An 11,993-nucleotide genomic window follows, 5' to 3' on the forward strand; every position below is an offset into this window, starting at 1 on the left:
GGCAAAATCTTTCCCACTGCCCTCTTATTTGCTCCCCACGCTCGTCTAATCTCCAAGTCATGTTGCTTCTTCTACCTGAACAACCTTACTAGAAGATATATTATTTATCAGGAATCAACAAAATGATCATTTATTTTATCATATGCCTGTATTGATGATTGCTCAGATTATCTCCCCTTCAGTCTATACTCAATTCTGTCGCTGCCATGCTCATCCATATCTGTTTTCACTTTTATCACTTCCTGCATTAGTTCCCTATGGTGTCCTGAATCAATATTGCAACAATGACAATTACATTTCATATCTTCAATATTCTTTCTGTTTAAAGCTGAGTACACACCTATAAAATCCTCAGCCCGATATTGGGAGATCAGGCCGACGAATGTATAGGTGTGTTTGCAGGAGCATTAGCCAATAAACGGCTTATAGCGCTCCTACAACGATCAGAAGGTCGCATCTTATTTGCTGTTTAATATTTATCGGCCCGACCTCCAGACCCCATAGTAGCCTGTACACATTGAGATATTTCTAGCATAGTGTGTACGAGGCTCGCAGGGGACTCACATTGAGTCAACTTGGGGACACGGTACTCAGCTGATTGGGAGCATTTATACGATTGCCCAAGTGATGGCAAAGGTGTGTACCCAGTTGTATTTCTTTGTAATCTTTGCATATACATGTGATTTACAACTGTAGCTAGTTTTACTTTATAGTATCTTTTTTTTTTTATCATGTAACTGGGCTCAGACTGCCTACACTATAATGCTATGATTCAATTAACCCTGCAACCAGAGTGGTATCCAAAATATTGTAGCTGCTTTCTTTAAAAAGGAGAGCCAGATTAATAAAACTGACTGCAACTGAAATAAGGGAATTGTTGGTGCTGGAACTTTGGGAATAAAACAGAGCTGAGGGATGTGAAAACTTATTATAACTTCATTGCTTGCCTCAGCAATGGTGTTTATCAGCATGTGAATGTAAAGATCACATATACTTTAACACAAAATTAATGCAGCTGTACAATGAACAGAAAGTTACAACATTAACTACGCGTAGCCCAAATTATGCTCCATGGGAATTGGCACATCCATTGAGAAATAGATGGTTATTAGCGATGCTTAAGTAATGGTCTGTAAAAGCCAATTTAGTAGTTGCAGCCATTGCACAAATACCACAATAAATGCTAGCCAAGCAGTTCACATAAGTTCACTGAAATGTGAAAGAGGGGCTGATGGCTTTGAACAGATCATTACTATGAGTCTGGAGATGCAAATATAATTACCACTAGATACTAGTACAGCTTGGAAACTGAACAGCTGCTAGTGGAAAGAGTCATTGCTTTGTGTTGGTGCTTTCTTGGGTAGGTAAGTACTTGTCCAGCTGCTCCTGCACTCCAATAATAAGCATGTCCACAGTCCACTGCACAACTACTGCTCTGCTAGCAGACAGATGTGCCATGCTATTCTGGACCCGGAAGAAAAAAAATTAATTTCCTGAATGGTTCATTGAGTACAATAAGGAAATATATTGCTGTCTCCTAGAGGCATTTCTGGACAGTTGGCTGTTTACCTACTCAGGAATCAATAGATGCCTAGACCAAGCAATGGCCTTCTCCAATGGCAGGGCTTTGTTGCAGATGCCCACTATACCAGTATACAATGGAGATTGTGTCTTTGCATTTCCTCACTTGTCACAATCATACAAATCCATTTCATTATTCACCAAACTACACCAACATACATCCCTTCGCTTATCTCAAAATATCTCCCAACCCGACCTCTCTGCTCTGTACAAGATCTGTGTCTCTCATTCACACGCGTTACCTGCTCCCATTCATGGTTACAGGACTTTTTTCGGGCTGCACGCACCCTGTGGAATGCCCTTCTACACAAAATAAGACTTTCCTCTAGTCGCCAAACCTTCAAGCATTCCCTGAAAACTCATCTCTTCAGGCAAGCTTATCAAATTCCAGAACCACCCACATAACTTCCATAAGCTAGCCTACTCAATTACATCCCCTCTATAGGGTCCACTCATAGCTTTACATAATTCTTCTTCTACACTTACACATCCCACTGACTCCAGGCCAACATTGCTGTGTGACTGGATCAAACATCCCACCAAGAACCTCTGTAATCTGGCTGGACCAATATTGCAATATGCACCTATCCTAGTGTACCAATGCCTATTTCCCTGTAGATTGTAAGCTTGTGAGCAGGGCCCTCTTACCTCACGGTATGTATGCATCTCAGAAGCTGGATATGCGGCCAGTAGTTTTATGAATAGATGTTAAGGATAGGCTGTGAGGTGGTGATTGACTGTAATACTATATATTCTAGTGGTAGTGTCCAGCATTAGGCTAAACAATCTGTTATGCTGTCTACAGCCTTAACAATCTGTTATGCGATACCATTACCATGATTTTAAATACCAATATACAGGGACGCCGAGGGGGGGGAAGCGGACATAATATGTGTATGGCCAGTACATAAATGAGCACACAAGAAAAACAGTTATTAGCAGTACAAAACAATGCAGGACAAGGACATGATTTATAAATATAGCTGCATAACACAAGCAGCAGGGCGTCAGCAACCAAGTGTTAAGTGCCAATTGGGGAGTTAAGAGTACATGATAGTATAAGTAGGGGAAGGAGAAGCACGTGAGGAACGAGGACCCTGTTCGTGAAAGCTTACATTCTAAAGGGGAGGTGCAGACAGACAGGGGTGACACAGATGGCGTAGATAGTGAGGAATGAGCATGGAGCAGTGGGTTAGGATATATGCTGCGGAATGTGTGTGTTTTAAGATGACCTTATGTCAAAATTGAGTTCTTCATTCATTTATCGCTATAACAACAAATTTTATTTTTGCATTATTTACATGAGAAATGTACAAATAAAGTTGTTGCACTTTAATTTTTGTCTGTTACATTATAGCATCTAAATACATCCAGCTAAAAATGCAGATATGGGATGGTTCCCCATCCTAATAGTGAATACTTTTGTCCCAGTTGCTTGGTGCTATGCCATGCTCCTGTGAGTGGGTACCTCTCACATGCTAGACCCAACCAAAAGAGGTGCAGCCATGCCCACATGTGGCCACGCCCCCTCCAGATAAAACAAGTTATGCAGTAAAGAAATTGAAGCTTCAGGGGAGAGGTTGCAGGGGAAGATAATGGGGTGGGGTGGGGGGGGGGTAGGGAAAATTACCTGCTACTGTTTCACTAGTTTATCCCATAGTCTCAAATTAAATGTAACCCACAGTGAAATATATGTACAGCACTTGGCTTAAATGTAGGGTTAAACACTAAATTCTTTTGAGTTATTGTGAAATACTCTTCCCCGGTGTAAGTCTTTAAGTCACAAAGCAAGATTCCCATATGCAGATCAAAAGCAAACTCTCACCAGTGGAAATGGAAAGTTGCCCTTCTATTGCTGATCTGGTTGACATGTGCGTAATCCGCAAAGTACATATTAAACCTATTCAAAAGCACAAGTAAATTGTGCCTTGAGTGGCAATCAATTACACTGAGGAACAGTCAATCTGTTGCCAGGGATTTAAGAGTCGATTTCGATTAATGTTGTGCTCCTGATCATGAATATGCCATGCTTATTTTTTAATTGGCTCTAGTTTTTGAAATATGCATGTGTCTTTAATATTTATGCAAAATTAAATTAAACAATGTTAAAAATAGTTAAAAAGAGATTTTCTTATTCTGATTAAATTTGATAAGTAAAATGTTATAAAAAGACACAGGATAATGGCATAAGTGTTAGGAAGCTATGAGAACCGTATTTTATAGGATTTTCTTTTGTATTCTTGTTGCGGGCAGTCCCTCTGCAGACTCCAACAGTAATCGGCCATCATGTCATGATCCCACCCTCCCTGATATCTTTCTTCCATTACCTGAATATCCTGGTGGAACCGTTCTCCCTGTTCTTCGCTTAAATCTCCTAGATTGGACAGGAGGTGATCTAAATGGCTGTACAAAAAATGTACTTTAATACTCATGTTGGCACCTACTTTCTTGAAACATTTTAGCATGTTGTGGACTAATTCATGATAGTTGTCTGCCTTGTGATTGCCTAAAAATTTTTGAATGACAGACCCATAACTCAGCCATGCTTCAGAATCGGTTTCAGTCATAGATGTGGTAAATGTGGATCCTTCACCAGTTTCCGTATCTGTGGGCCGTCAAAAATTCCTGCCTTTAATTTTTCAATACTAAGAGATAGAAATATTCGACAAATATACGTGAAACAATCGCCTGACTTGTCCAATGCTTTTACAAATTGTTTCATTAAACGCAGTTTGATATGAAGAGGTGGCAGTATGATTTTTTTCCTGCCAATTAAGGGCTAATGAATGATGTTGGCTTCTCCTACAGTTATAACTTCTCTTGGAGGCCATACGATTTGCTGCCAATGCTTTTGTTTTGCACGACTATCCCATAAGCATATGTGACAAGGATACTTAGTATATCCACTTTGATGCCCAAGAAGAAAGTTTACCATTTTTAAATCAACACAAACAGACCACTGATGCTGAGATTAAGCAATTTTTTCTAAGACTAACTTGATATTTTCATACTGTTTTTTCAGTTTTGATGAATGACCGATAGGAATCGATGCAAATGTATTCCCATTGTGCAGTAATACGCATTTTAAGCTCCTTTTAGAACTATCCAAAGAGCCACCAGTATTCTGCTCGATATTCTGGTAAGCCCATCATTTGGAGAAGTCCCAGAACATTGTTGCAATAATGGGATTTTGGTACCTACTGGTAAATCCTTTTCTCTGATTCCACAGGGGACACTGGAGGTGCTTACGCTGGGGTATAGAGGCGTGGATAACTGGAGCTGGCACTTTAAATAATTTAGAAGTGTGAAGCTCCTACCCCTCTATGCCCCACCAGCCCTCAGTTTAGAAAATGAAAACCGAGAGGAGATGGAGACCAAGCGGAGTAAACAAAAAAAAAAAAAGGAAAGAAGAGCACACATGACAGAAGCATCCAACATACGGAACGAGCCGAACAGGCAGGCTAAGAGCGCAGAAGTGGGCGTCCTGTGTCCCCTGTGGAATCAGAGAAAAGGATTTACCGGTAGGTACCAAAATCCCATTTTCTCTTTCTTCCACTAGGGGACACTGGAGGTGCTTACGCTGGGGACATCCCAAAGCTTTCCCCACGGGCGGGAGTGCTCTGTGGCACCTGCAGAACAAGGCTGCCAAAACGGGATGCCGAAGTAGCAAACGTATCAAATTTGTAAAACCTGACAAACGTGTGAACTGAAGACCAAGTGGCCGCACGTCACAATTGTGACGTGGAGGCTCCTCTACCGGCCGCCCATGACGCACCCACAGAACGTGTGGAATGAGCCGAAATGGACGAAGGAGGCCGACGGTCAGCACTATCATAAGCCTGATGAATAGTTAGCCGGATCCAACATGCCAAAGTCTGGTTAGACGCCGGCCAACCCCTCCGAACAGCATCATAGAGGATGAAAAAAAGACTCAGACTTGCGGAGGGACGCCGTCCTGGCAACATAGATGCGGAGAGCCCTAACCACATCCAAAGTAGAAGATCCACCAGAGTCCTCCAGCAATGACGGTACCACAATAGGCTGATTGATATGGAAAGCCGACACAACCTTGGGAAGGAAGGTGGTGGCTACCGTCCGGAGTTCCGCCCTATCAGCATGAAACACAAGGTAAGGTGGCTTACAGGACAGAGCCAGGAGGAGGACAGTCTTCCAAGACAGGTACTTAAGATCGACCTCCTCCAAAGGTTCAAACATGGGCGACTGAAGAAACAGAAGCACTAAGTTTAGGTCCCAGGGAGCTATCGGAGGTACAAAAGGAGGCTGCACACGCAAGACCCCTTGAAGAAACGTCTGCACCTCAGGAATGAGGGCCACTTTTCTTTGAAAGAAAATGGAGAGGGCAGAAACCTGCACCTTTAGAGTTCCCAGCCGAAGGCCAGAATCAAGACCCATCTGAAGGAAAAGCAGAAACCGGGACAACCGAAAAATTCTACACGGAAGACCCCGACTGGAACACCATGAGATATAAGCACGCCAGATGCGATGATAATGCGCAGCCGAAACTGGCTTCCTGGCGCGTAGCATGGTGGGAATAACCGCGTCTGGGATGCCCCTGCGTCTTAGGATATCAGTTTCAAGAGCCACCCCGTTAAACGCAGTTGCGCTAAGTTGTGGTGTATGAATGGACCCTGATGTAGAAGATCAGGGCGTAGAGGAAGGGGCCACGGATCGTCTGACAATAGGTACCCAAGGTCCGAGAACCAACTTCTCCGAGGCCAATTCGGAGCTACGAGAATTACAGAGGCTGATTCTTGTTTTATCCTTTTTAGAAGACGAGGAAGAAGCGGAATCGGAGGAAAAAGGTAAACGAAGTCGTAGATCCACGGACTCGTCAGGGCGTCTACCGCTTCTGCCTGCGGATCCCAAGTTGTTGAGACATATACTGGGAACTGACGATTCAATCGCGACACCATGAGGTCCACCTGAGGACATCCCCATCGACGTATCGGCGCGTTGAAAACCTCTGGATCAAGCTTCTATTCCCCGGGATGCATATCCTGTCGACTTAGGTAATCTGCTTCCCAGTTGTCCACACCCGGGATGAATACCGCCGACAGGATTACTGACTGTTTTTCGGCCCACCGAAGTATCTGAGTTACTTCCCGCATAGCCATGCGACTCCGAGTCCCTCCTTGGCGGTCGATGTAAGCGACGGCCGTCGTGTTGTCGGACTGAACTCTTACCGGACGAGCCTTTAGAAAGTCTGTTGCCTCTATCAGAGCATTGTAAATCGCTCTGAGTTCCAACATATTTATGGGCCACTTCTGTTCTAGAGGGGACCATCGACCCTGAAAGTGATAATCGAGGACTACTGCTCCCCATCCTCGAAGGCTGGCATCCGTTGTTACGATGATCCAGTCCCACACTCCGAATCTTCTGCCCGCTAACAGATTGTTGGATTGTGTCCACCAAAGAAGGGCCACTCTGGTAACCGGGCTCAGACGGATCTGTCGATGAAGAAGCAGATGAGACCCTGACCCCTGTGCTAGCAGGTCCAGCTGAAACACCCTGGAGTGGAACCGGCCGAACTGTAGTGCCTCGAAAGCTGCTACCATCTTCCCCAAGAGACGCAGACAAAGAAGCAGGGACACCTTCCTTGTTCTGAGGACCAGCTGAACTAACAACCGGATATCCCGGGCCTTGTCTATTGGAAGAAAAACTCTTTGTGAGGCAGTATCCAAGATCATGCCCAGAAACAGAAGTTTCTGGGACGGATTGAGATTTGATTTCTTGAAGTTGATTATCCAACCGTGTTGGATTAGGGTCTGATATGTCAGTAAGGCCTGATTTGATAGAAGAGATACCGATGGAGCCTTGAGTAACAGGTCGTCCAAATAAGGGATTATGTTCACTCCTGATGACCGAAGGAGAGCGATCATGACTGACATGAGTTTGGTGAAGACGCGGGGAGCCGAGGATAACCCGAATGGCAATGCCCGAAACTGATAATGATCCTTCAATATGGCGAAACGCAGAAAAGCCTGGTGAGGTTCCCAAATGGGAACATGGAGATAGGCATCCTTGATATCCAGGGATAATAGGAATTCCCCTGGTTCCAAGCTCGCTATGACTGACTGCAGAGACTCCATTTTGAAGCGATAAATCTTCAGATACAGGTTCAAAGACTTGTGGTTTAAGATGGGCCTGACCAAGCCATCTGGTTTTGGTACTACAAACAGGTTCGAGTAAAACCCCAAACCTCTCCGATGCTCCGGAACCGGAACTAGTACAGATGATACTACTAGAGACTGGATAGCCTCCTGTAAAACCTTGGCCTTGCTTGCAGGCATTGGCAGACTTGTGGTGAAGAACCGAGGTGGAGGGGGGACTTCGAAGTCTATTCGGTACCCCAGGGAAATTAGTCTGTGCTAACTCCCAACAAAATGAGGACGTACTGAACAAAACAAGCCCAAACGGCTGGGAAATTGGTTGTGGTGGGACAGAGAGAGGGCTGAACAAAGGAACAGGAGGTGTGCTAACTGCGTCACTCGGTCCTCTCCGTTGCTCCTCTCTGTATACTGGGAGGAGGCGTGGCTGTGGTCTGAGGATGTCCCAGCAGGCTCAGCAGTGCACTGCCACGCCTCCTCCCAGCGTTAGTGAGGAGATATGAATGTGTTGTGTTGCTCCTCTCTGTATGCTGGGAGGAGGCGTGGCTGTGGTCTGAGGATGTCCCAGCAGGCTCAGTACAAATTTTATAATTTTTCATTAATTTGAAAACTGGAGCCAATGCAGCTATAGCGAAGATCTAATGTGAAAATAGGACCTGCGAGTACTCTCAAACAGATCTTAAATCCTTGGCAAGAAAAATATATATATTTTTTTGTTCCCCAGTGTTATGTATCTTTTACAACCAACCAGCAGAATCAATGGAAAGAAATTGAGCAGGGGAATCCATTGCAATGAGCTGCACTGTGGTTAGTAAGGATTGGCCCTACCAGTCTTTCTTTGTGCACACAGAAAAGGGGGCATAGCCAAACGGCACGCCTTGTCTAAGCACACGCAGGGAGGCAGAGCTGCTCGACCAGGCCTCCAGATGGCCAGACCACCCCATCAGGCCATCGGCGAACTGACATTTGTCAGAAATGCCAGATGGCCATTCCAGCTGTGGTGGTTAGCATTGCTGCCTTACAGCAGGGGTCCTGACCTGATTCCGAGCAGAGCCCTATCTGTGTGGAGTTTATAAATTTTTGTGTTTGTGTTGGTTCCTTTCCACATTACAGAAACATTCTTTAGAGTTAATTGGCTGCTAACAAGATAAACCCTATAAAAGTTAATAATACTTTAGATAAACATATAAAAAAATAGCATAATCATTTGCTCAAATAGGATGAAAAGTGTGGCAGGTACTTCATTATTGACTTTTTTAATATAGTATTTTCATTTTTTGAGACCTACCGCTTGCAGTTATGTCACTGGCGTTATGAAGCTGACAATTCGAATGCTTATCCTGACGTCTGCAGTCACCTTATTGTACCAAGCAGGATTCCAATTGAATAAATTCTAAAATGCTTTTTAAAACCTAAAAAAAATAGAACATCTTTTTTTTTCAATCTTATGTGAAAAAGAAATAGTAATTATTATGTCTTTTTTTATTTTTATATAAACAAATCAACAACAATTGTGTCAATAAGCTCAGGTTGAAAGCATAACATCCATATTTTCTTCTATTCCCTTCAGCTCCCCGAGGTATTTCAAAATCTTCCTGCTCTGCATTGAAAATCCTGTTATTTAGTATAAATCCTGTCTGTTAGCCATCACTTGGCAGTTCCTTGTGCCTTATATTTAGCTAATGAAAGGGAAGTTATAAATAGGCTTTATTTTACAGTAGAACCTTGGCTCAGATGAATGGACTCACAAGTCCCTGATTGTCCTCCAGTAGCTTTCAGTTTTCCCCAGTTTTTTCCACAGTGAAGAAATCTCTTCCTGTAGCTGAATATAAACTCTTCTATGTCCTCTAAGCACAGGAAGAGGACAGCTGTCTGTGTATGCACTCCATTGGCCTTAAACACAAATACTGGACTAGCAGATGTGGCTGGTGTTCTTAACGCTGAAGGCCAATTAAGTTGCTTTTTATGGAACAGGCACTATTCATGGGTGCAATGCAAGATCAGGTCAAAACACCTGCATTAAGAAAGGACTTTTTTTTCCGTGGTCCTTCCGCTCGCAGCACAAACAATATATAAAGCTTGTGAATGGATTATCCTGTGTCTAGTGAAGAAATACATTTGGAGGGGGGGGGGGGGGGGTATTTCTTTAATGATTTTGGACAATTAACTCTTGCCTGACTTATTAATACAAAACCACAGACAAATCACTAGATGCATTATCATATAGTTACACAAATCACAGGTTAACCTAACCAATAAAAAAACAGGCACAAATGTACTGTATTGATTTTGAAATCTATAGTATTTTAACCAGCATGTATCATAATAGTACAGAGTGTGCAGGGATTAAGGGGCATATGTATGTGAGATAAAATTGTGAAATATATACCACCAACCAATCGGCTCTAAACTATCATTTCTTACACACAGCCTGCAAAATGTAAGTTAGAAGCTGATTGGTTGGTGATATATATCTCACAATTTTATCTCGCATCAAGCTTTGATACATATGCCCCTGAATCTGTTGTTGGTGCTCCCTGGAGTCACTAATGTACATAGCATACAACAAAAGATGCAGTAAGCCTCTTTGGGGCATATTCAATCAGACGCAGGGTTTACCCCGCGGCTAATTGTCAGTGCTATCCCAATTAAATTAGCTGCAGGAACCCGACCCGCTAAGTCCCAGACTGTGGCTTTACCTTGCAGTCTCAGGAGCTGCTAGGAAAAATCTTCATTAAAATGCAGACTCTGCATTTAACGCATGGGGCAAACGCTTTGCACTGAATATATGGGAGAGCGCACATTAACCCAGGGTTTACCACACAGGGAAAATGACGATTACTTCAATAGCTCCGGGCATGAAAGCTGCAACTATTCCCTGCGCAGCAAACCCCACGCCTTATTGAGTTCTGCCTTTGTTGGGGCACACTATTATGAGATAGCTATAGAAATAAAAATGAACTATTATTTCATTATAACCTCTAGGGAGGGGCCTGTACATATCTTTGGGCTCCCACACTTAGGCTGCTCAGTTCCTGATACCAGGCATTGCACCCTTTCTGGTACCCCTGTCGCAGGGTAAAAAAAGCAAAAATACATTTGCCCCCTTCAGCAAATTAAGCTAATACTTTTGCTCCCTTATATGTAAAAATAAATGTGTCCCCTTATACGTTAAAATAAATAACGGTTTCCTCATTATACTGTACTTAATGAAAACTAATATCCCCATTAAAACTAAAAATGATCTTTTCTCCTTATTACTAACTATAATTCATGTCCCCTTACTGTATAATAATAATTATGTTTTTTGATATTATTTAATACACCTGCATATATTCCGTAGTGTAATGGGTTCTACCTACACTAAACCAACAGACCAAGCACACAAGCAAGGTAAGATTTGGCAATCCCATCTGCTTTATAGACTGGGCGAATGGCCTGTTGGTTCAGTTTTTTCTTTCCTTAACTCATTGGTCTACGTTGGATCAAGAAAGGTAAATAGCATCCACTACACTGGATAATATAGGTGTGGCATTAAAAATTAGTATTAAAATGCTGCAAAAATTATTATGCGGTAAGCATATAGAATAATAAAGGGACACTTTAAAGGAAGCAGTATAAAAGGGCAAAAAAATCAACTATTAAGGTTGTATTAAATACCAAGTGTTAGGAACACTGTTTCTATAAGGTGAGATGAGGTAATATTTACAAAACTTTCCACAAATTAATAATATTATTTTCAATAAGAGTCGGCAAGGAAATGCTCCGCAAAATCCTGCAGCCTCTTCAGGAATGGTGCAATTGCTGCTGCAGGGGCTATATTTTACATTCACTTTTCAAGGTGAGCTTTGATGATATATAAAGAAGACCCGATATCCCAGTTTAGTATTAGTGGTTCTGTTTGTTTTTAAAGCCAAAATTCAGCTGTCCTTGTAATGTGTTTGTACCTTTGAATGAACTAATTTAATTTGGTGTCTGATCTTCACAATTGCAAAAAGTGAATGTAATAGGGTCCAAGTTTGCAAAAGTGCACATTTTTTGGCAATTTTTTTAATTAAGCAAAACCATGAGATCCTGGTATTTATTTCCCTAAGGGTCAATGTTATATGTGTGAGTATCTGCATAACCACATAATTCAGCAAATTGTGATTGAACTCTTGAGTAATAATATATAATGGACTGTAAGCACAGTCCTGTCCTCTTTGTCACTCTACATAATTATGCCAACTGCATACTGTAATTATGTATTATTATTTTATTTATAAACCACTGATGTTCTTTCTG

The 11,993-nt window shown here is 42.4% G+C and overlaps 1 protein-coding gene across 2 annotated transcripts in view; it reads left to right on the plus strand.

The window, feature by feature from the left end:
• The window catches only part of LOC148519293 (septin-2A), a 131,711-nt gene that overhangs the window by 117,205 nt on the left and 2,513 nt on the right, over positions 1-11,993 (plus strand). The window contains exon 13 of one of the 2 annotated variants that reach the window (XR_015878949.1): positions 11,053-11,102. The exons of the other annotated variant lie outside the window; for it this stretch is intronic. The gene's annotated coding sequence lies outside the window, so the exon portion shown is untranslated. The remainder of the gene's footprint in view (positions 1-11,052; positions 11,103-11,993) is intronic. 2 annotated transcript variants of the gene reach the window in all.

The sequence above is a fragment of the Taudactylus pleione genome, unplaced genomic scaffold (assembly GCF_031769625.1).
Source record: "Taudactylus pleione unplaced genomic scaffold, aTauple2 ptg000191l, whole genome shotgun sequence".
Lineage (NCBI taxonomy): Eukaryota > Metazoa > Chordata > Amphibia > Anura > Myobatrachidae > Taudactylus > Taudactylus pleione.